The following is a 24,966-nucleotide window of genomic DNA, read 5'->3' as shown; positions in this document are numbered from 1 at the left end:
CTTTTCCAGAATTTTATTACTTGATAACGACGGGGTACACTTATCCCTAAGATCGGCCTTCCTCCACAACCGCGAGTAGAAGCTTACACCTAGGAAGGAACTCCATGTCGAGCTAACCGACTATAAAGTAGCGCTTCTTAGGAGGCAACCCAAGTTTGGATTAAAATTTTTCTAGGTTTGTTTTTCTTTTTAATTCAATTATAGATTTCTGTTTTTAACTTTGGTTAGTAAGTTGTCTTCTCCACCCTAACTTCTTTCACATGTGTTTTATTGTTTTATATGCAATGTTGGAACTTATTGCATGATTTAAGTGCGAGAAGGAGGGGTAGACAAACTTACAAAAATTTGTATAATTTTTAAATTTTTGTTGCGTCGTGTCTAGTTTAGTTTAAATGTTTTCGGGTTTTATTTATGTTTTTGCATGTTTAGGACCTAAAACCGTGAACCTCCTTCGAATCTAAACTTCGTTATTTGTCCTTGAGGGCTGAGAACCGAATCGAAGATTGCATGACAACTAGTTTAGGTGTAGGACACAATCCTTGTATCTGTAAAAGCATGAGCTAAAGTTTGCATTTAGACCCTACTTTTGAAGAAATGCTAAAATCATTACTTAGGTAGATAACTTAAGAATTGAAGGCATGTGATATTAAACTCGAGTTTGGGGAGAACTAGTAAGCACAAATTTGAAACCCAAGAACTGTGAGTTGAATTTGAGTCTAACACTAGTACAAAAATGCTTACTTGTGTCGCACTTTTTTATGTTGTTGCGTCGCACTTTTATGCGACACAACAGGGTGTGACACAAGAACTTTGCATCGCTCTTGAGAGCGACACAAGCTACTCATCTGTTGTGTCATTTATCACACGGGCGCGATACAATAGAGCAATACTTCTTGTGACGCACTCCAAGGGTGCGACACAAGCTCCCGAGTTAATCTGGTACACTTTGTATCGCTCCTTCACCACACGCGACACAAAATATTGATTTTTTTTGAAAAAAAATTACAAAATTTTCCAGCATCCAGCGTAAAATTTGATAATCAAAATTTACTTGAATCTACATGATATTATAAAACATACACAATAAAACTACAAGTACCACATTGCATAAATACATACATATTCAAAATATAATCACAACTTAATTTTTCTAAGAAATAGTTGTATATAACAATTAATTCAACTTGTCATATTCAAGTTTGTAACAAAAAAAACTAGGAAGATGAACAAACACTAACAACTTCCAAAAAAACACTTAAGCAAATATCAGTTTAAGTGTAACCGACTTTGCAGATCGCTTAATGACGGCGATATCAGTTTCATCTGCTGAGCAGATGCGCTCCCTAGAGGAAAAGGAAAATATCATTTAGAAGAGAAAAGGAATCGGACTCTGCTGAAGGAAAATTAATGTGGATATAATTGATAATTTATGGTGTTAAATAAAAGAAAGAAAGAAAAGGTTACAGATAGCCAAGTCTTTCCCCAAGAGCTAATAGAAGTTGCTCCACCATGATCAAGAATCCATTTACGAGCTCTTTCACAAGCATTTTGAATTCCACCGTCTGGTCCTTCTCCAAGTATTCTCATACATATATAATTTAATATTGTACTAAACATCATACTATTTCCTTCTATGTGCAATCCCCATCCTCCATCTTCGTTCTACAATTACAATCACTTATTTAGAAAGAATAATTCCATACACAAACATATATAATTTGCAACCCAATAATTTTTCTTATTTTGTTATCATATAACCAAAAATTAAAAACCATTCTCATTTTGACACAATTTCATTTTGTATTTTTGTATTTATATATATGTCATATTCTCAATTAATTAAGGACATAAATAGGTATTTGACGTGGCCATATAGTTCCTTAAATAAAAAGGATAGGATATGATAACATATGAAAATAATCACATGGAAACCGTATATATCACAATTAATTAATTAGGTAGAAATTTGATGGAAAGAAGTGAAAAACGTACCTGATGGCATTATATGTAACGAAGGATCTCTTTGTAATGCTCTCTAGTAAATACAGTATGAAGATGGCCTGTATGTAAAGACAAAATACTAGCAATCCAATCCAATATATGCACAGGAATCAGAGAAAAACAAACGAGAATGAGAATGAGCATATACCATACCATAGGAGGTACAAAAAACATAGGCTCTGAGTTTTCAGCACACCAATGGCCATCGCTAGCCTGCAACGCACAAAACAAGTGAACACTCCTCTTTAATGCAGCTGTGGCTACCTCATATCTAACTTGGTCATCTTCTTTTATTCTCCTGCTTCTATCGTCTGTTTGAATCTTTTCTCCCTTAGGAACTGTAAGTGTTTTAGATACGTTACGTATCACCAACAACAACACAATTAGTTAAGCTAAATTAATGAAACTAGCTACCTAAAATTGCAAAATGAGATCAGAGCTAGGCTTAACATTAAATCGATTGTTCCAGAAATTTAGATGAGCTTTTTCAACACCATAAAGCTTCTCCAATAGCAAATGAGAAAGAGAGAGTGACAAACCCGTGCAATGGACTCTGCTGAGGGAGTGCCAAGCAAATATGTTATGATATCCAATTCATACACTACATTTTTTCCAGGAAACAACGGTTTCCCAGTTAGCAACTCGGCAAATATACATCCGATGCTCCAGATATCAATAGCAGGGGTGTACTGCCAATTAAAAAGTCCATAAAAATGCATTACCACAAAAAGGACAAAAAGAACAGTCAAACTCAAACAGGACAAAAAGAACTTCTTAAAACATGAAAATGTAATCAAGCTAACATTGATGAATACAGCAAGATGTAAACAACACGTTGGTCATGATTCATGTGTCATGCCACACTATGGACGCATAACAACATGATGGGATAACACGATTTTCCATGTCAAATTCACATAGAAGATATCAATTTATATAATATAACTGCTGTTAACTTTACTAGTGTCATTGAGCCATTTGAACTAAAAGCTCAAGCTTATAGTTCAAGACCCAAATATCTAACTGTCATTGGTTCCATTTCAAGAACATTTGCTATAAAATATTGTATGACAAGCAATTATACCAAATTTTCACTAGATAGACAACAAATACCTGAATGAAGAGGTCCTGGAGACTTTGCTACTCTGCCCTGTTGAAATTTGAAAATGCTTTAGAGAATTCCTTCACGTTTATACTAAAAAAATACAAAATCATTGCTAAACATAAATAAAATCCATGAAATAAATCAAAGAAGATATCACTATTTGATGACAATGACCAGTTCCATCTTCATCATTACTAGCAACTGAACTTGCATAAAATCGATTTAGTCTACCAACCTTGACACTAGCTAAAACCTAACTCCCTCCACTTCTCACCTTAAACAATCACAAACACGCACAACAAACATCAATGCAATACTCAATGGACTCGATATTACATTAAACAGAACAGGACAAAGTATAATCTCGATAAAGATCGACTATCAATATGCTCAATTGTCTATCAAAATAACGCCTATGAGTTCACCAAACTTAAATCAGTAGACACTGCACCTCTTTGGAGATATTTACCTTTAGTGAAATAGAACTGATCGATGGAGGAAGAACTGATCGATAGAGGAAGAACCATCATCGTTGTTTGGTTAAGCATCACCAGCACCATTGGAACCTCTAGGATTTCAGCATAAAGCAGAGGAGAAAAAAGAGGGAGATCGCAAAAGAAGTCTAGAGAGGAGTGAACGCAAATAGCCTGAGTTATTCATAGATCGATGGGCGGAGGCGAAGGCAGACAACGGGCGCAGGCGGAGGCAGGCGACGAACGCAGGTGTCGGTAGGCGACTAACACAGGCGGAGGTAGGAGATGGCCGGCGAGAGAAAGAAGAATCGCCCCTTTTCTTCTTCGTCGTTTGGGTTGGGGGAGATAGATAGATGGGTTCTGATACAAAATTAGGTCTAATTAGATGTTTTTTATTTTTTATTTTTTATTAAGTTATTTAGAAGGCATAAAGCTCATATAGGCCCTTAAATTATACCTTGAAAATCAATTAGGTCCCTAAACAATTAAAATCACCAATCAAGTCCTTAATCTATTTTCAAGATATAGTTTAGGGCCAATGTGAACTATATGCCTATTTAGAATTGTTAATACAATAAACAAACGATTAAAATCTGAAGTTTTTGTAAAGATAACACACTCCTTGTGTCGCTTTGGTAAAGGCGCGTCACAAGTTTGCTCTTGTGTCACACTGTAAGACATGCGATACAAGAAGTAACACGTTTGTGACGCACGCTCTTAAAGCATGACACAAGTGATGACACAAAATACTTAGTTGTGTCGCGTTTACAGAACGTGCGACACTAGTTACTCTATTGTGTCGCTTTATCTTTAAGTGCGACACAAGAGGTGCAATACAAGTGAGCATTTCTATATAGTGCAAGAGCGAACATCAAAAAGCTCTTTTTCTTGACATTTTTGTGTGAATTCTTTGACTTGTGGAAAGATTACAGATTTTGCACCTAATACTGAGTTGAACCTACATGCGATGATTTGAGATGTTAAACGATGAATTAACCTCATTAGAATTAACCTTTTCTTTACCTTATTTTCTCTTTTTCATCTACTCTAGGAAGCCCCTTTGAGCCTGTATTTTGTATCTTGTATATTTTCTTTCGTTCTAAGCCAATTTTTGCAAACTATCACTTAGTTTGTTACCTAACCCAAGTTTTTGCAAAGCTCATATTGAGCCTTATTTTCTTCTAGCGCTTTTTCTTTGATTATGGCATTCTAGTAGCAAGCTAAAAGGCTAAGAGGTGAATGAGCATCACTATTAAAAAAAAAAGAGGAAAAAGGAATAGAAAAAGAAAAGAGACGAACAAAAAGGGGAGAACTTCATTCCCCAGTTCATAAAATCAGAATGTCTCAAGAAAAAAAAAATGAATAAAAAGCTCAGTCACTTCATATTTGCTAAAGCCATTTTAACTTTGTTTTTCTAGCTCTAGAACTATTAACCCTTGTTGTACCTTTAACCCTCTGCTAACCACATTACAACCCCAATTCGAGGCTGTTTTTGATATCATTGGAGTCATATAGCATAGTAGAGGAACTCGGATGAACGTGCAAAATCAACGTAATCCTAAGCAAGAACATAAGCCGAGAGTAAACACTTTAGCCACCAAAATTGTGTGAAATGAGTGAACTACCTATGGTGAGGTGTTTTACTTAGTGATCCCCTCAAGCTCGTTTAATTGAACATGTGTCCTTTTTCTTAAAACATATGACCTATGATAATTGAAATGCGGCTTTTGGATATCGTGTCTCTACTTTGTATTTCCAAATGCATGTAATTATAGATGCTCGAAATTGTGTCAAGCACCTAGTCAAACCGGGAGGTTTTCTAGCTTGCTTGTGATTGCGGGTTTAGTTTTTTTTAGTTTACTTGGGGACAAGTAAAATTTTAAGTGCGAGGAGGTTTGATAGGGGTCAAAAATGCCTATCTTTGGCTACGGTTTTAGGACGGTTTTTAGCGTTATTTAGCTAATAAGCGAGCAATTCTCGCATTTAAATGCTTTTGTGTGAGTTAGTTAGAAATTAGAAATGTCTTATTTACTTTTCGTTGTTTAGGCTCGTTTTATGATCAATTTTAGGCAAATACGGCCAAAATGGCATGCATATTATAATTCCGTTATCTTTTGAAGCTAATTGATCAGTCAAAAGTCGCACCAAACGAAGCGTTTGCTCAAAATAAGCGATTGGAGGGTCAATTTAGCCTTTGGACTAATGCTATCTGGAGTTTTTGTGCATGCGCAGGATAAGTTCGGGCGAAAAAACACACTTTTGGCATTCAGCGACCGCGCAGAGGCGTGCCGGGCAAGACTGCTCGATGAATTGGCCCATTTAGGCCAGCTCGGGCGAGCTGGCCTTCGTAGGCCAGCTCGTCGAGCAGGCTGTGCCTGCTCGCCGAGCAGGCCCTCAGAGGCCTGCTCGGGCGAGCAGGGAGCCTGCTCGCCGAGCAGCTCGCCCTGCTCGGCGAGCAGACCTGCGGGAATTGGTCAAAAAGACCCATTCCGCCCCTACGACTCCACGACCGGCCCCACGACTTCCTACCTGCATAAGGACACGAAATAGGTCAAGAAAAGGGCCCGAGCCGCGCCTATAAATAGGATTTTTCCAATGTAAATTAGACATCTTTTATCTTTGTAATTTTCTTAGCTTTCACCTTGAGAAATCCTCTCCACCTCCTCCATATCCTTCAAACCTCCATTGAAGACACCTCCGAAGCTCCGCTCACCGAGGATTGCTCAAGTTCTATCCTTAAGTCCTAGGAAGACGCCTGCATTGGTAGACAGGTTCCCTGAAAGGGATTTTTCTTCTCTTATATTCTGTCTAGCCTCTGATCCATGCTATGAATCCTAGGCTCATTGTATCTTCGTGACAATACTTTCATCTTTGATATATATTATAGTTTTGTTTATTCAATTGTTTTAATGCTTTAATCTTTGTCTTACGCTTTGTCTGATTGGTTTAACTCATTCGATAATCCCAAAATTAAGTTGGCACATATTGCGAGCTGAATCTGACCTAGTCAGTGCCTATAGGATTGACGACCCTATAGAAGATTAAGCCCAAATTGCTGAGCCTTAGAGCTAGTTTCGGCCTTACAAGGGAATCACGAACTAGGGACCTCAAGAGGATAGGTAGGGTTAATCGCCTCGGACACAAGTGACTTAGATTAGGTTTTAATTTCGTTGTCTAAACAATCTATTTTCATTATCATTGTATCCCTTCATGTTCCTTCGGATAATTACATTGGTAAAAGATCACCTAGGAGTAGTTTAACTTAATTAGGGGTAGAGTAACTTAATTAGGCATAGAATAACTTAGCTAGAATTAGACAACTTAGCTAGGAGTAGTATAATTCAACCTAGGAGTAGATTAACTTAAGCAAAATCAAACTCAAAACCCCCAAAGCCTAGATAACACCTGAGACCAAGTAGCTTGATACTTGCAGAAATAAATCCTGTGGACGATACCTGGACTTTTCCAGAATTTTATTACTTGATAACGACGGGGTACACTTATCCCTAAGATCGGCCTTCCTCCACAACCGCGGAAGGCCGCGTCAGTGACTAGAGGAACTAAGCCTCAAATTCAACAAGGACAGGCTGAGTCCAAGTGAGCTGAGAAAAGACCAAGGCAAGCTGAGCCTGAGGTAGAAGAAGAAGAGGGTACTGATGAGCAACCATTAAGAAAGAAAAAGAAAAACTCTTCTGAATTAAGTCTCATTGATGCCCTTCCAACTGACGTCATCGTTCCTCCCAACTCACATTATGTACGAAGTCAAGACATTGACACTGAACAACAGTCAGATGAAGAGGAAGAACAAGACCAATTAGGTGGTCAGTTTGAAGAAGAAGAAGAAGAACTGGGTGGTCAGTTCCACAATGAGGAAACAATGAATGATGAGCAAGATGAGCCATCAGATGTTGACCATCATGAAAACACTGAAGTAGTTGAGGAAGAAGCTGAGCCAACAGCCAATAGCCAAGCTGATCAAGGAGAAAACTCACCATCTGACTCTCTCGAGTCTATTCTAGCTGACACTCCTCCTCCAAAGGCTAAGAGGTTGAGAAGACTTAAAAAGTTGGCTAATAGAACCCCCGTCATTGACTTGCTATCTGACTCACCTTTACAGGATTCCATCACTGACCTCACTGAACCTCAGTTCAAATACTTTGCTGATCTACCTGAAACTGAGCTCTCTCCACCAGAGCAAACAGAAAAGCAAGCCTCTGTTTCTAATCCTAAGGAACATGTCGTCTTACCTGCTTCCCAAAGCCAAAAAGATGCCGAGCAAGTGCTCGAAGGTTCTGCTCCTCAACACGTTGAGCAAACTAAGAACATACCTGCTAAGGTTAATACTGAACTTCCTCAACTTCCACAATCTAGTCAGCTTCAGCCTGACTCTGAGCAAGTAACACTTTCTGCCGATCATCCTCTTCAACAAGTTCAAGTGCAGAGTGTAATCCAGTCAGTTTCTACTGGAATTCCAAACACAAGTCCAGCCGCTGTTCATGCTGGCACTTCTAACATCGAGCTGAACCAAACACCTCCACAATCTGGTTCTACTCGCATTCCGGCAGCTGAGCCACACACTGATATATCTTTCTCCTACTTGAATGCCTCTGAGTCTGGTAGAAGAATTATTAACTCAGCTCAAGCTTTACTCCAAGAAATCCATCAAACAAATGCCGATGCCGCTGGGTCAGTTTCTGTTGAGCATACTCAGTTTTCGTTTGTCACTCAGCTTCTCACAGAAATAAGAGGTATGAAGGATCTTCTGAGTGTCATGACTTCATTACTATCTCAACAGCCCAAGCAGGAATCGCTAACCAAGCTGGCCAAACTCCAGCTGACTATGGTTAATCATATTAACTCTCTACAAGGAGAACTTCATCAACTGTCAGCTGTGAACACAATGTATGCAACTTCTGCTGAAGTTCACCACCTTTTCAACCAGCTTCACACAGCGCAAGCCAAAACAAGTGAGCAACTCTCTTCCTCCTCCCAATGCTCCATTGAGCAAATTGGTGAGGTTGTCCGTCTACTCAACTTGAGTAAGGAAGAGATGGAAACTGACCAGCTAAAGACGAATGAAATTCTGAAGTACTCTCGAGCTACTTTCAATCACGTCCGTCACTCCAATACTCAGCGTCAGTATTTCGACACGTCTCTGTTGAAGATGTTTCATCAAGCTTTTGCCGTGCTCACTGACAGTATACACTGGGTTGGAAAGTCTCAAGCATATATCTTGAGTATGCTCAGTGCCGCACATATAGGCATTCCACGTGCTGTCGTGGATGAGGGTGTTCCTGTCTTTGATGGCATAAATGAAAGCACGCGCCGGTTTAAGGCATTCTCTAAACGATTAACTACTGCTGCCCTTGAAGAAACCTTTATTACTCCTCTTCCCAATGCTGGCAAAACGGGGGAGAAAGAACAAGCTCAAAGAACTCAACATTCAGTAGGAGCTTCAGGAAGTCAGCAGAAATTCAAAGGAAAAGCTAAAGAGCATGAAGCTCAAGTGAACTACAAGAAGAAATAGATTGACTAGTTTTTTAGTGTTTGTTTAAACTTGTAGTCTTTCTCTTATGATTGTTATTACGCTGACCCTGAAATACAAAACTATGCATGCATCTATCTTTTCTAAACTTTACCAATCTTATGTGATGCTTACTTATGTTTTGTGCTGAATAGTTAACGCATCTTCATTAAATCAAATGTCTACATTGCTTTATGATTATATGCTGTGTTATTCTATAAGTTGACTTATTAAACACATTGAACAAAGAAACGCTCAGCGCACTCTGATATCTAAATCTTCCGCATAAACTGAGTTAAAAAGAATATGTTCTATAAGCTGACCTAACTCTGAAAACTTTCCTTAGACTTACTTGATTAAACCTTGAAATGTTTAAAGTAAATCTAAGTCAGCTGCTCAACCCTTACGGAGGAGTATACTGAGTGATATTAGGTCAACTATCATGGGAGAGCTCAACATTGAGTTCCTCGCTGAATAGTTTTGCCAACATCAAAATGGGGGAGTTTGTTGAAACACCTTTCCACATGATTTTGATTTGACAAAATTATTTAAGTAAGTGATAAAGAAATATTCTAACAAATTAAATTTAAATGCTTTGATTTATTTATACTAATGTGTTTGTTCAATGTTGAGTTTATTTATCTATAAGACATTAAGATTTAAAAGTCTAAAAGCCTATAAGTGGAAGTCAAGCCCAAGTCAACATAATCAAGACCTCACAGCCCAAGAAGATGAAACGAAGACGTTTCAAGCAAAACGACGACTCAGCGTGTAGAAGGATCGAGAAGCCTTCTAACAAAAGCTTCAAGAGGAAGCTGCTGAGTTAATCGACAAGTAGTCAGGACAGCGGTAGGCAAGAACCAACTTGTAGACAAAGTATTTCTACTTAGGGTAAAGTTCAAAAGGCGCAGGAAGCTGTCTAGAAGACTTTGCCAAAAGTGTCGAAACATTTTGTTTGCTAGACGAAAAGCTGCTGAGCACTGCCGTGGACAGAAGATGCATGAATCTCATTGGCCAACGAAACTGAGCGCGTACTGAGTGACAACGATAGGAAGCCGTTTCCCTCCAACGGTTATTTCAAAATTCGAAATGACCAGGTGCCTCAAGTGTCACTATAAATAGGCCTCCCATTTGCTTCAATCGCTGCAGATCTTCAACTAGTCGAAACGCTGACCAGATTTATACTTGAAGTTCTGTGAGAAAAGCAAAGCAAATACCTTACACCAATTTCCAATTATTGTATAAAAGTCTAGAGTGATTTCAATCATCTAAAGTGTCTTAGCAATTGTTGTTTAGGACAAACACTTTATCATTTCTAGAAGAATAGAAAGGAGAGGCTGAGTACTCGTTTATAGTACTTAGCGGCAGATATAGGAGTGAGTAGAGGTATAGAGGAAGGTACTCTTGTATACTCAGCTTCTATTGTAAAAGGTTTCGTGCTCTACCTTTAAAGAGCTCAGTAGAGAATTCGAAAAGCTCGGAACGAGTTCCGGGGACTGGACGTAGGCGGAGAGGCCGAACCAGGATAAGTCTGCTGAGTAATATCTTTCTAACCCTTAAACTCCTTTACATATTGCTTGCTATAAAACTGACTAAGTAACGAGCTCACGCTGAGTTAAGTATACTAAGAAGCTGAGTTCAGGAATAGACTCTAAGTGCTATTTTCTGAATCAAGGAAAGAAACAGACTTAGTCACAAGTTGACTAAGCTTGTGTCTTCAAACTGCTTAGTCACGCTGTGTAAACCTTTTCATAAGAAAAGAAGTCAGCATCAACGGAAAAAATTTTAAAAAGTTCCTATCCCCCCCCCCTTGGAACTAACTTGTCACGTTATAAGGGACCTTATAATTATGTTTTTCAAAATAGGAAAACTAAACAGTGTGTTAGATAAAAAGATAGGGACTAATAAATTATTTACCCTAAAATTAATGACTTAGAGTGGAATAATTGTTTAGATTGAAATTGTCTTTTAAAGATCTTTGTTTTGTTTAAATAAAAAATTCATTTCAATTAAGTCCTTCACTTTTTTTAAAAAGTGGTATCAGAATAAAAAGTAGTATCAGAATAAGCGATCAGGGACTAGTAGTCAGGTGTGAAAAAGGGTCAAGGACTCATTAAGTGCTTAAGAAATCTGTGAGCTAGGACTGTGGTTGTACAAGGTATTGTTAGGATTTAGTTACATCCTCTAAAGTGGATGAAAAGTAAGAGCATGCACTTGTTCCTGGGAAGCAAGAGGAGGAGAAACATTGGGTTCCCTTCAGTTCCTTGATTCTACGCAGATCATTAATGATATGGGTGGTGATAACAACTCGAGGAGCCTTCCAAAAGAGAAAGGGAGATCCTTAAAAAGAGCCACCGACTTTGTATAAGATGCTATCATCCAAGGAAGAGATGTAGCGTAAACAACAAACAATGTCCAAAAAGATAATACCAAAAAGGAAGGGTAAATTACACCCATGGCCACTCAACTTTAAACATTTTAACATTGTGGCCACTGAATTTCAATTCTTAACAGCATGACCATTACACCTTTTAACAACGGTGACCACTCAATTTTAACTAACTCCTCAAAGTGAACGTTAACGACCTCAAAATGAAAATATTCAAGAATTAAAATTGTTCAGAACGACATTTACCATGAAACCACATTTTTTATTTCCAAATCACATTTTTTGGAGCTTTCTCTCTCTAAAAATTCACTCACACTCTCCTAACAAAACATCACCTAAATGAACACAAAACGAAAAATTTCAAGAATTAAAGTTACTTAGAATATCATTACGCTTTGGATTTTTTATTTTTAGGCCATCAACGGTCGTTTTAAGGCGTTGAGTGGCTATCGGTGTTAAAAAGTATAAAGTTCCGTGTTAAGAATTGAAGTTCATGCTGAGATTTAGCCTGCTCAAGCTTGGCTTGTTTACGAATCAAGCCAAAAAATCATGCTTACGAGCGGCTAATTTATAAATCGAGCCGAGCTGACCCGAACTTTTATTGAACCGATCACCGAGCCGCTCATGAGCGGCTCAGCCAATTTACAGCCCTACCTAAAACAAAACCTAGATAGGAAATGAAAAAATAAAAGGAAAGTTAAAAAAAAAGGGTAAATTGTAATTAATACTAAATTAATTACAATTAATTGTAAATTTCAACTGTAATTAATAATTAATTAATATATATGGAAATTCATATACAACTTGTAGAAATTACAAAATCATCACTGCAACATTCTCCTCAGGGTGTACAAAATTCATCCTCGAATTTTCATCATCTGAAGAATCACATTCTCATTGATTTCTACTAGCTCAATCTTCTTGGCAACCTTTTACAATTACATGTGGAAAACTCCATTTGCATATAATCTCTCACTTCAAACTCACCATGAAGCTGTTTCTTAACCTCATCGTCTACGGTCTTCCCATTTAAGGTACATAATACCTTAATTTCGTGCACCACTTCCTCACCCATAGTTTCCTCATCAAAGATCGGTTCAATTGTAAGCATAATTTCATCATCGTCATCATCACTGTCATCCACAATTTCCGTTCAAATATCAGTCCACCAACAAGTACGGTGTCACCCTTATCATCATCACCCTCATCCACAATCTCCTGATCAAATATCATTTCACCAATAAATAAAGAGTCTCCATCGATGCCCCTCATTGATGTCAACAAGTGCCCTCCAATCATCTTCCATGATATATGGTCGACGATTCTACACGGTTCGTCCTCATAGTGTTTACCAGAATCATCTCCATCAACATACTCTCAGATGTAGGGATTTCTTCATCCCTCATCATTAGAAATCCTTCTAGGATTAGTAATTCTTTATTCATGAGTCGAAGCATATCACCCATTTGTTGTGTTAGTGTCCATACGTTTACCTATCACTTGTTGAACCCTATTGGGGGTTAATGGAAGTAACAGAATGTTCATTAAATTTTTTTTATCTCTGCAGAGTAAATTTAACTTTCATTCCCCTCCATATTTAAACTCTCAAACGAAGTTAAACTTTTAACCTCATTTAGGTTCTATAAACTACCAAAAAATGTTAATTTTTAACTTTCATTTCCATCCTTTCCATTACCTCCTATAACTCTCACATTCGTCAACCTCCAAACTCCTAAACAAATTTCATCCTTACAATGGAAATAAACCCTATTATAATAATGATAAAAATAAGCCTCTAAATAGTACAAAAACTCAAAACCCTAAAACAAGAACTAAAAGGAAACCCAAAACCCTAAAATATAGAAACTAAATAGAAAAATCCTAAAGAAGGTCAATCCTAATTAATACTAAATTAATTATAATGAATTGTAAGGTTCCAAATTTAATCAAATATCCGAAACTCCACAACTTGCAGAAATTACAAAATCTTTACTATGTCCTTATGACAGATAACTATCTCCTTATTTAAATAGCCCTCGTGAAAAACATAACACAATTAATCCTCAAAGAGAAGACATGGATTCAAGCAGAAACACACACAAAAATTCATCACCATCATCAACATTAACCAAAAGAAAGCAACAAAACGACATTCAAACAACAGCAGCAACAACAACACTGAGATACTTAGGAGTGAGGCAACATCCATCAGGAAGATATGTAGCTCGAATAAGTATCCAATCAATGAGAAAGAGGCAATGGTACAGGATCGGCACTTTTGATACTGCCGAAGAAGCAGCTTTGGCCTATGATCGCTCTGCTCGGTCCCTGCCAGGTGTAAAAGCCCGTACTAATTTTATTTATGCAGATATGCCTCCTGGTTCTTCTATTACTTCCATTATTTCACCTGATGATCATCAAACTGAACAAATCAATAATCCATTATTAGCTCCTCCTCCTCCTCCTGATCTTCTTGATCTAATTTTTTATTCTGATAATGATGGTGGTGGTGGTGGTGATGAAAATGTTCAGATGATGATGCCTTCTGATGATGTTGAGTTGCCTCCTTTGCCTTCTGATATCACTACTTCAAATTATTATTTGGATAATAATGGATTCGGGAATGAGACTGAGTTTCTGGGTTCTTCTGATGTATCTACCAATCAATTGGATCAAAATATCAATAGGTTTTCATCTGTTCCTGATAATTTTTTTGATGGGGTTGAAGAGGAAATGGTGAAGTTTATGAAGTCATTTAATTTAACCCTCAATCCGTAAATTTTGTCAAGTTCTAAAGTGTCGGTTTTTTGCGATTTTATATCATATTTTGCATGAAAATGGGCCCGAGAGCTGAATTTGAACTGTAAAGTCCTTAATTTGGCAATTTTGTGTTTTTAGGGGTTTTTTAGTTGTCCTTTTATTTTTCGGATTCTATCGCCAATTAGGATTTTTGTTTTGGTTTCTAATTAGGATTTATGTTTCCGATGGGCTTAAAGGCTTGTATTGAATATAATTAATTTAGTATTGATTGCAATTGAAATTTACAATTAATTTAGTATTAATTATATTTTACCATTTTTTAGGACTTTCCTATTATCTTTTCATTTCATATTAGGATTTTGGGTCTTTGCCTATTTAAAAGCTTATTTTTATTGTAAGGATGAGTTTATATATATATATATATGTAAAGACTATGCTTACTTTGTTTTTATATATAATAGTTGAAGGAGGAAGAATTTCGAAAAAGTGTTTTATATGCTTTTTGGATGAGCTGACACACTAAAAATAAAGAGAATAAAATAATACTTTAAATTAACACATTCTTTGTAATAATTGACTAACTCACTAATTAAAGTAATAAATTAAAGTAAGAGTTACACGAAAAAAAAACATAAAGCTAAGGAAATCCAAAAGTCGGAAATAAACCTATAAAGCATGATAGATATTATTCCACCATTATATTCATTGGTCACCGAAAATCAAAGTCTTCATCAACCTTTAATTTTGACTATGTATTAGTTTTGTTCTTCACACTCTTATAATTTAATCTTTAATTTTGTTCTTACTTCAAATAATAGTCTTATAATTTTGTTTTTACTTCATTAAGACATTAAGATTTATTTGGGATCGGTTCATATTGCTAACTGTATTAATAGCATTTTCTTCAAGAATCTGGAGAATCTAGACTTAGATATCTCCAATTGAAGAAATCCAATTGAAATAGAAAAGCAAATGTGTCAAAAATTACAGGAAATCGTTATGTTTTCGAATGTAATTATTTACTTTTTTTTCATATCTATTAGTTATTTTGTTCTCAATTATGTTGTTCCACATTTCTCGTTACTTTATCTATGTTTTCTTTTTTATTTGTCTTTTTTTCAAAATGACTAAAATAAAAACTTTGCATATTTTGCATTACTTTTTAGTATAGGTTGCTAAGGATAATCATTTCGATTGTTAATTCTAACTAAAATTTGGATTTTCGGCTGTATATGAACTCAATTGTTAGGTTTAATTGGAGTTAGATTAATTTTCTAAATTCAGAACTTGGTGAAGTCCACTAATTTTTTAATTTGGGTTTATCAAAACTCATATGGATTGAATTTGTTTTACTTTTATGTATTTTGGTACGAATAATTTTTTATGCTCAAAATCCTAAAATGTACATTAATTATGAGATATTGAGACAATTATTTTTGTAACACTGGCTTTTATAGTTACTAGCCATTATATTATGGTTTGTACAAAATTATTAGTATTTCAAGAGTTTTTTATTAGTCATCTTTTTGTAAGTAATTTCTCTTTGTATTTTATTTTAAGGAGAACAAAAAGGCATTCATACGTTAGTAAATTAGTGGTTTAGTAATTAAGTTTTTACAACAGTTTTATATGTACTATAAATGATAATAAGTTCGATTGTAACATCTTCATATATTTCACTTCTACCTTAAATTTTTAAAATTTATTAATTATAAATTTTATTTATTTCAAATGAAAATTATTTAATTGGATGATCATAATTTTATTCATTGATTTGATACTTTTCCCAATAAATATTATAATTGTTATTCATTTAATTTTGGATTTTACAGGACTGCAGCTATATTCTTGCTTAGTTGATATACCATTAATTCAAGCAAATTGATATTATGAAAAATTTATTTATTGTAGTATTCGTTTATATGAAAATTCTATGAATTAAAGTTGTTTAGTATCGCATTTACTATGGAACCACATTTTTTATTTTTCAAAATCGTTATTTTTGGAGTTTTCTATTTCTAAACGTTCACTCCCTCTCCTCACTAAACGACATATAAATGACTTCAAATTTGAAAAGTTGAAGAATTAAAGTTGTTTTGAATATTATCAATTCATGGAATTTTTCAATTTTGAGCTCGTCAATGGTCATTTTAAAAGTGTCAATATAAAAGATCATCGTTTTTAACAATACTAAAAATATCAGTCCTTGTTAAAGATAATACTTCTATTATCTCTATAGATAATTATTCACACACTAAATAGAGTTGTACTTATTCTACAAGTCTAATTAGTGTTAGAGATAATATTCCTATTATCTCTAGGATTACAATCAACACTTAAATAGAGTTGTATTTAGTCTATACGTCTAATTAGGTCTTAGAAACCTAGTTAGTATACATATCTATATCTGTCATATATATACCTTTGCTTAATGAAAACCCTAATTATGGGAATTATTCAATCCTCTCTCTCTCTACAATTCGGTTTTTCTCTCTCTCTTTCTAAGGTTTCGGCCTTCTCTCTCTCTCTATCTTCAAATCATTATATCGAACAAGTTCAACATGGTATCACGAGCAGGAAAAGGTTCCAATCCGTTTGGCTCAGCTTCCGCATCCGTTCCTCTTGATTACTTTCATAGGACGATAACTGTTTCACTCGAATAGCATTCACCGTCGGTTTTTCCGGGCGACTCAACCCCTCTGACAACTATGTGCACACTTGCTACCGTGGCAACCTCTTTCATTTTTCTCAGTTCGGTCGCTGGTGGTTCCAACAGCTTCACCACGCCGCCCCCGTCCCTTGCTGTTGATCAACATGGCAGCTTCACATCTGAGTTCACCGTTAACACGACATCGGCCTCCTCCCTGCAACCTTCATCCGGTTGGAGGTTCGACTCGCCGTTTACGACAACAGCACCGTCGTCTGCTATGCCGACATACCTCTTCGACAAACATGATGAAGGCATGTTCCCCCGTGCCCGACAAAATAATCAACGACAAGTATCTGAACCACAACAGCATCCACCGATGTTTCCTCCTCTAGGTAATTTCTCTCAACCTCCGATTGGGCTTGGTTTTGGGCATCCTCCATCCTATCATAGCTTTCAATTGCCTTCCACCTTCACCAATCACTCTTCTGACTCTTTTCTTAACAATCCAACTTATGATCATACCTCTACCTTTTACCCTAATCATGCTGCCGCTCCCCACTTTTTCTACACATTCAACCCCTAATACAAATTCTGTTACTCAATCCTGGCCCTCTCCAGCGCATACACGAACTCACATTAAGCTCACCCCACATAACTACAAAGCATGGAGAATGGCTATTGTATCCACCCTCAAATTTCATCATTATTTTGATCACATCACAAGTAATACCCCACCACCAAAATTTCTATCTCGTGGTGGTTTCATGACAAATAATGATAATCTGTTTCTCAATCTTGAGTATATTGTGTGGGATGATCTAGAAAATGTTGTTATGTCACTACTGTTGCACTCAATTACAGAAGAAGTATATTCTATCATTACCTTCTTTCACTATTCACATGGCATATGGGTACCTCTAGAGACAGCATATGGTATCATCACTGACAGTAAACAATTTCAACTGAGCATTGAATTACATGAGTTTGAACAGAATGATCTATCCATTAGTGAATATATGCGAAAGCTTAAAACTATTCTGGATGATTTGGCTGCTTCTGGTAATCCATTAGTGAAAATGTTCAGATGATGATGCCTTCTGATGAAGTTGAGTTGCCTCCTTTGGCACCTGATATCATTACTTCAAATTGTTATTTGGATAATAATGGATTTGGGAATGAGACTGCGTTTTTGGGTTCTTCTGATGTATCTGCCAATCAATTGGGTCAGAATATCAATAGGTTTTCATCTGTTCCTGATACTTTCTTTGATGGGGTTGAAGAGGAAATGATGAAGTTTATGAAGTCATTTAATTTAACCGTCAATCCATAAATTTTGTCAAGTTCTAAAGTTTCGGTTTTTTGCGATTTTATATCTTATTTTGCATGAAAATGGGCCCGAGAGCTGAATTTGAACTGTAAAGTCCTTAATTTGGCAATTTTGTGTTTTTAGGGTTTTTTTTAGTTGTCCTTTTGTTTGTCGGATTCTATCGCCAATTAGGATTTCTGTTTTCGTTTCTAATTATGATTTATGTTTCCGACGGGCTTAAAGGCTTTATTGATTATAATTAATTTAGTATTGATTGCAATTGAAATTTACAATTAATTTAGTATTAATTATATTTTACCATTTTTTAGGACTTTCCTTTTATCTTTTCATTTCATATTAGGATTTTGAGTATTTGCTTATTTAAAAGCTTATTTTTATTGTAAGAATGAGCTTATCTATACTATATCTAAAAATAGCTGAAGTACAGAGAATTTATAAAAGTGTTTTAGAAGCTTTTTGGATGAGTTGACATCCTAAAAATAAAGAGAATAAAATAATTCTCTAAATTAACACATTCTTTATAGTAATTGACTAACTCATTAATTAAAGTAATAAATTAAAGTAAGATTTACACGAAAATGAAAAAAAACATAAAGTTAAGGAAATCCAAAAATCACAAATATACATATATATATAAAGCATGATAGATACTATTCCACCATTATATTCATTGTTCACCGAAAATCAAAGTCTTCATCGACCTTTAATTTTGACTATGTATTAGTTTTGTTCTTCACACTCTTATAATTTAATCTTTAATTTTGTTCTTACTTCAAATAATATAGTCTTATAATTTTTTTTTACTTCATTAAGATATTCAGATTTATTTGGGACCGGTTCATATTGCTAACTGTATTAATAGCATTTTCTTCAAGAATCTGGAGAATCTAGACTTAGATATCTCCAATTGAAGAAATCCAATTGAAATAGAAAAGCAAATGTGTCAAAAATTACAGGAAATCATTATGTTTTCAAATGTAATTATTTACTTTTTTTTCAAATCTATTAGTTATTTTGTTCTCAATTATGTTGTTCCACATTTCTCGCTACTTTATCGATGTTTTCTTTTTTATTTGTCTTTTTTTTCAAAATGACTAAAATAAAAACTTTGCATATTTTGCATTATTTTTTAGTATAGGTTGCTAGGGATAATCATTTCGATTGTTAATTCTAACTAAAATTTGGATTTTCGGCTGTATATGAACTCAATTGTTAGGTTTAATTGGAGTTAGATTAATTTTCTAAATTCAGAACTTGGTGAAGTCCACTAATTTTTTAATTTGTGTTTATCAAAACTCATATGGATTGAATTTGTTTTACTTTTATGTATTTTGGTACGAATAATTTTTTATGCTCAAAATCCTAAAATGTACATTAATTATGAGATATTGAGACAATTATTTTTGTAACACTGGCTTTTATAGTTACTAGCCATTATATTATGGTTTGTACAAAATTATTAGTATTTCAAGAGTTTTTTATTAGTCATCTTTTTGTAAGAAATTTCTCTTGGTATTTTTTTTGAAGGAGAACAAAAAGGCATTCATACGTTAGTAAATTAGTGGTTTAGTAATTAAGTTTTTACAACAGTTTTATATGTACTATAAATGATAATAAGTTCGATTGTAACATCTTCATATATTTCACTTCTACCTTAAATTTTTAAAATTTATTAATTATAAATTTTAACTCCGCCTGTGAGGGTCACTTGGTGGCCTTTACAACCGGTCCCAAGCCCGGACAAAGGAGGAGGGTTGCGGTAGGTTTGTGGCGGCCAGCGTAAAACTTAGTCACATCTTATGACATGAACCATAATATAAATACCGTTGGGGCGTTCCCTACTCAGCGACGCGCTGCACTTCCTAGACCCGGGTGTAGTGATAAATGTGCAAGGGTTGCTAGGTCGTCGCCCCGAAGCGGCGCGCCACCCCAGGACCCGGGGGTGGTGTCAAATATGCAAGGGTTGCGGGTAAATAAGCTAGTCCACGGTAATGGTAGGGGTAGGGGTAAGGGTAGTAGGTTACGCTTTGGGACATGGAACATAGGTTCTTTGACAGGAAGATTAGCTGAAATTGTAGATGTTATGAAGAGGAGGAGAATAAATATATTATGCCTACAAGAAACCAAGTGGGTTGGAGCTAAGGCTAGAGAGATAGCTCCTTGGGGTTATAAGCTTTGGTACTCAGGAAAGGATAAGGGTAGAAATGGAGTAGGTATTCTTATTGATAGGGAGTATATTGATGAGGTAGTAGCGATGTCTAGGAAGAGCGATAGAATTATGAGTGTTAAGCTAGTGATAGGGGATGAGGTTGTGAATGTCATTAGTGCATATGCGCCACAAATAGGATTAGATGTGTCTATAAGACAAGCTTTTTGGGATGACTTAGAGGAAGTGGTGCAACAGGTTCCTAGGGATGAAAAAATGGTACTAGGGGGTGATCTCAATGGACACGTGGGTTCTAGGCGAGATGGGTTTGAGAGTGTTCATGGAGGGTATGGTTTTGGAGATAAGAATGAAGCAGGAAATGATATTTTGGAATTCTCATCAGCCTATGACTTGAGTATCATGAACACATGGTTTATGAAGAGAACATCCCACTTAGTGACTTATCGGAGTGGCGGTAATGCGAGCCAAATTGACTTCTTCTTAGTAAGGAGTGCTTGGAGAAAGAGTTATATTGATTGTAAGGTGATCCCTGGTGAGAGTACGACAACCCAACATAGAGTAGTGGTGCTAGATTTTCGAAGTAGGAAATGTATAAGAAAACAAACACCTCAAGTAGAGACTAAGATTAAGTGGTGGAAATTGCAAGGGGAGAATCAACAAAAATTTGTGGATGAGATGACCAAAAAAGATATTTGGACTTGCAATATGGATTCAGATATAAATTCGATATGGAATAAGATGGAGCATAGTATAAGGGAAGTAGCGAAGGAAGTTCTAGGGGAATCTAAAGGTAGCATGCCACCGGGTAAGGACACATCTTGGTGGACAGAAGAAGTACGACAAGCAGTAAAGAGTAAGAGAGAATCCTATAAACTATTGGGGAAATGTAGGAGTGACGAGAACTACGAAAAATACAAAGAGGCTAAAAGGGAAGTAAAGAAGGTCATACGAGATGCTAGAGCAAAGGTGAATCGGGATCTGTATACAAGATTGGATACGAAAGAAGGGGAAAGAGACATATATAGAATTGCTCGGATGAGAGATAGGAAGACGCGAGATCTCGGAAAAGTTAAATGTGTGAAGGATGTGGACCAGAAAGTCCTAGTTGGAGATAAGGATATCAAGGAACGATGGAGGTCCTATTTTGATGACTTATTTAATGGAGATCGCCAACAAGATGTTGGAGATATAAGTATCCATCATGATATGATAAATCATGAATGCCTGCGGAGAATTCAAAAGGGTGAAGTCAAAATGGCATTAAGTAAGATGAAGTTGAAGAAAGCAGTAGGACCTGATGGCATCCCTATTGAGATTTGGAGATGTTTGGGAGAAAGAGGAATCGAATGGTTGACGACGTTTTTCAACAAAATTTGGAGAAACAATAAGATGCCATCAGAATGGAGGAAAAGTACCTTAATCCCTTTGTATAAGAACAAAGGCGATGTCCAAGATTGTGCCAACTATCGGGGAATCAAATTAATGAGTCACACTATGAAACTTTGGGAGCGAGTGATTGAACAAAGGCTAAGGAGGACGGTGAAGATCTCGAAAAACCAGTTTGGCTTTATACCGGGAAGATCAACTATGGAAGCCATCCATCTAATGAGACAATTAATGGAGCACTATCGAAATAAGAAGAAAGACTTGCATATGGTTTTCATTGACTTGGAGAAAGCATATGATAAGGTACCAAGGGAAGTACTTTGGTGGGCCTTGATAAGGAAAGGCATTTCGCGGAAATATATTGACATCATAAAGGACATGTATGAGGGAGTATGCACGAGTGTACGTACTAGTGTTGGGAAGACTGAAGAGTTTCCTATTACGATTGGAGTGCATCAAGGTTCCGCACTAAGCCCATTTCTTTTTGCCATCGTTATGGATGAACTAACAAGTTCACTTCAAGATGGTATACCATGGTGCATGCTGTTTGCAGATGATATTGTGTTGGTTGAGGAGACGAAAGAAGGAGTGGAGATGAAGTTGGAACTATGGAGGCAAACTCTAGAATCTAGAGGCTTTAAGTTGAGTCGAAGTAAGACAGAATATTTGGAGTGTAAGTTTAGCGGCCGTAGGAGTAGGGAGGCAGGGACAATCATCCTAGATGGGAGAGTTGTTCAGGCCTCGGATTGCTTCCGGTATTTAGGATCTATTATCCAAACGGATGGAGAAGTAGATGAAGATGTTGCTCATAGGATTAAAGCTGGTTGGTCGAAGTGGAAGAGTGCTACGGGTTTCCTTTGTGATCCCGGCATGCCTAATAGATTGAAGGGAAAATTCTACCGGACGGCAATTAGACCAGCATTGTTATATGGTACGGAGTGTTGGGCAGTGAAACACTGTCACATCCATAAGATGTCGGTGGCGGAGATGCGTATGTTGAGATGGATGTGTGGTCACACGAGAAAGGACCGGGTGCGTAATGAAATAATTAGGACAAAAGTAGGGGTCACATCTATTGAGAATAAAATGAGAGAAAACCGACTAAGGTGGTTTGGCCATGTGAGACGTAGAGCGCTTGATGCGCCGGTTAGGAGAACCGAAGAGTGGCAAAGGGATGTAGTGGTGAGGGGTAGGGGAAGACCTAAGCAAACTTGGAGGAGGGTGATCGAGAGTGATATGAGTTTATTGGGAATTGAGAAAAATATGGTAGTGGATAGGACGGAGTGGAGGGAGCGAATCTGTGTCGCTGACACGACTTGATTTTCACGGTTTTATATGATGGTTCATGTTAGCCGACCCCGAATCATTTCGGGACTAAGGCTTTGTTGTTGTATTAATTATAAATTTTCTTTATTTCAAATGAAAATTATTTAATTGGATGATCATATTTTTTTCATTTATTGCCTCTTGATATAACTTTTTAAGTAGGTTGATATTGATGTTTGTGTGATATAGAGATATGACACATGTAGTCTCATATTACTTTTAGAATCAAATTTATAGTAATTCATTTTAGGAATTTTATTCATTGATTTGATACTTTTCCCAATAAATATTATAATTGTTATTCATTTAATTTTGGATTTTACAGGACTGCAGCTGTATTCTTGCTTAGTTGATATACCGTTAATTCAAGCAAATTGATATTATGAAAAATTTATTTATTGTAGTATTCGTTTATATGAAAATTCTATGAATTAAAGTTGTTTAGTATCGCATTTACTATGGAACCACATTTTTTATTTTTCAAAATCGTTATTTTTGGAGTTTTCTATTTCTAAACGTTCACTCCCTCTCCTCACTAAACGACATATAAATGACTTCAAATTTGAAAAGTTGAAGAATTAAAGTTGTTTTGAATATTATCAATTCATGGAATTTTTCAATTTTGAGCTCGTCAATGGTCATTTTAAAAGTGTCAATATAAAAGATCATCGTTTTTAACAATACTAAAAATATCAGTCCTTGTTAAAGATAATACTTCTATTATCTCTATAGATAATTATTCACACACTAAATAGAGTTGTACTTATTCTACAAGTCTAATTAGTGTTAGAGATAATATTCCTATTATCTCTAGGATTACAATCAACACTTAAATAGAGTTGTATTTAGTCTATACGTCTAATTAGGTCTTAGAAACCTAGTTAGTATACATATCTGTATCTGTCATATATATACCTTTGCTTAATGAAAACCCTAATTATGGGAATTATTCAATCCTCTCTCTCTCTACAATTCGGTTTTTCTCTCTCTCTCTCTAAGGTTTCGGCCTTCTCTCTTTCTCTATCTTCAAATCATTATATCGAACAAGTTCAACATGGTATCACGAGCAGGAAAAGGTTCCAATCCGTCTGGCTCAGCTTCCGCATCTGTTCCTCTTGATTCCTTTCATAGGACGACAACTATTTCACTCGAATAGCATTCACCGTCGGTTTTTCCGGGCGACTCAACCCCTCTGACAACTATGTGCACACTTGCTACCGTGGCAACCTCTTTCATTTTTCTCAGTTCGGTCGCTGGTGGATCCAGCAGGTTCATCACGCCGCCCCCGTCCCCTGCTGTTGATCAACATGGCAGCTTCACATCTGAGTTCACCGTTAACATGACATCGGCCTCCTCCCTGCAACCTTCATCTGGTTGGAGGTTCGACTCGCCGTTTACGACAACAGCACCGTCGTCTGTTATGCCGACATACCTCTTCGACAAACATGATGAAGGCATGTTCCCCCGTGCCCGACAACATAATCAACGGCAAGTATCTGAACCACAACAACATCCACCGATGTTTCCTCCTCTAGGTAATTTCTCTCAACCTCCGATTGGGCCTGGTTTTGGGCCTCGTCCGTCTTATCATAGCTCTCAATTGCCTTCCACCTTCACCAATCACTCTTCTGACTCTTTTCTTAACAATGCAACTTATGATCATACCTCTACCTTTTACCCCAATCATGCTGCCCCTCCCACTTTTTCTACACATTCAACCCCTAATACATATTCTGTTACTCAATCCCGACCCCCTCCAGCACATACACTAACTCACATCAAGCTCACCCCACATAACTACAAAGCATGGAGAATGGCTATTGTATCCACCCTCAAATTTCATCATTATTTTGATCAC

General features: G+C 36.4%; 1 long non-coding RNA gene across 2 annotated transcripts; it reads right to left on the bottom strand.

Annotated features, from left to right (window-relative positions):
* Positions 1–1,101: 1,101 nt before the first annotated feature.
* Positions 1,102–3,937, bottom strand: LOC136205283 (uncharacterized). 2 transcript variants are annotated; one of them, XR_010675881.1, is made up of 7 exons: positions 3,576–3,937; positions 3,115–3,151; positions 2,541–2,690; positions 2,155–2,339; positions 1,993–2,060; positions 1,465–1,662; positions 1,102–1,343 (listed from the first exon to the last, which is right to left on the bottom strand). It is a non-coding gene; the product is annotated as an uncharacterized lncRNA (long non-coding RNA). The 2 variants fall into 2 exon arrangements; XR_010675880.1 differs by lacking the exon at positions 1,102–1,343 and having other exon boundaries at positions 1,395–1,662.
* Between the last annotated feature and the right edge of the window lie 21,029 nt (positions 3,938–24,966).

This window comes from Euphorbia lathyris, chromosome 9 (genome assembly GCF_963576675.1).
Source record: "Euphorbia lathyris chromosome 9, ddEupLath1.1, whole genome shotgun sequence".
NCBI classification, from domain to species: Eukaryota; Viridiplantae; Streptophyta; class Magnoliopsida; order Malpighiales; family Euphorbiaceae; genus Euphorbia; species Euphorbia lathyris.
The sequence above is the reverse complement of the archived record's forward strand: the minus strand, read 5'-3'. Positions and strand labels throughout refer to the sequence as shown.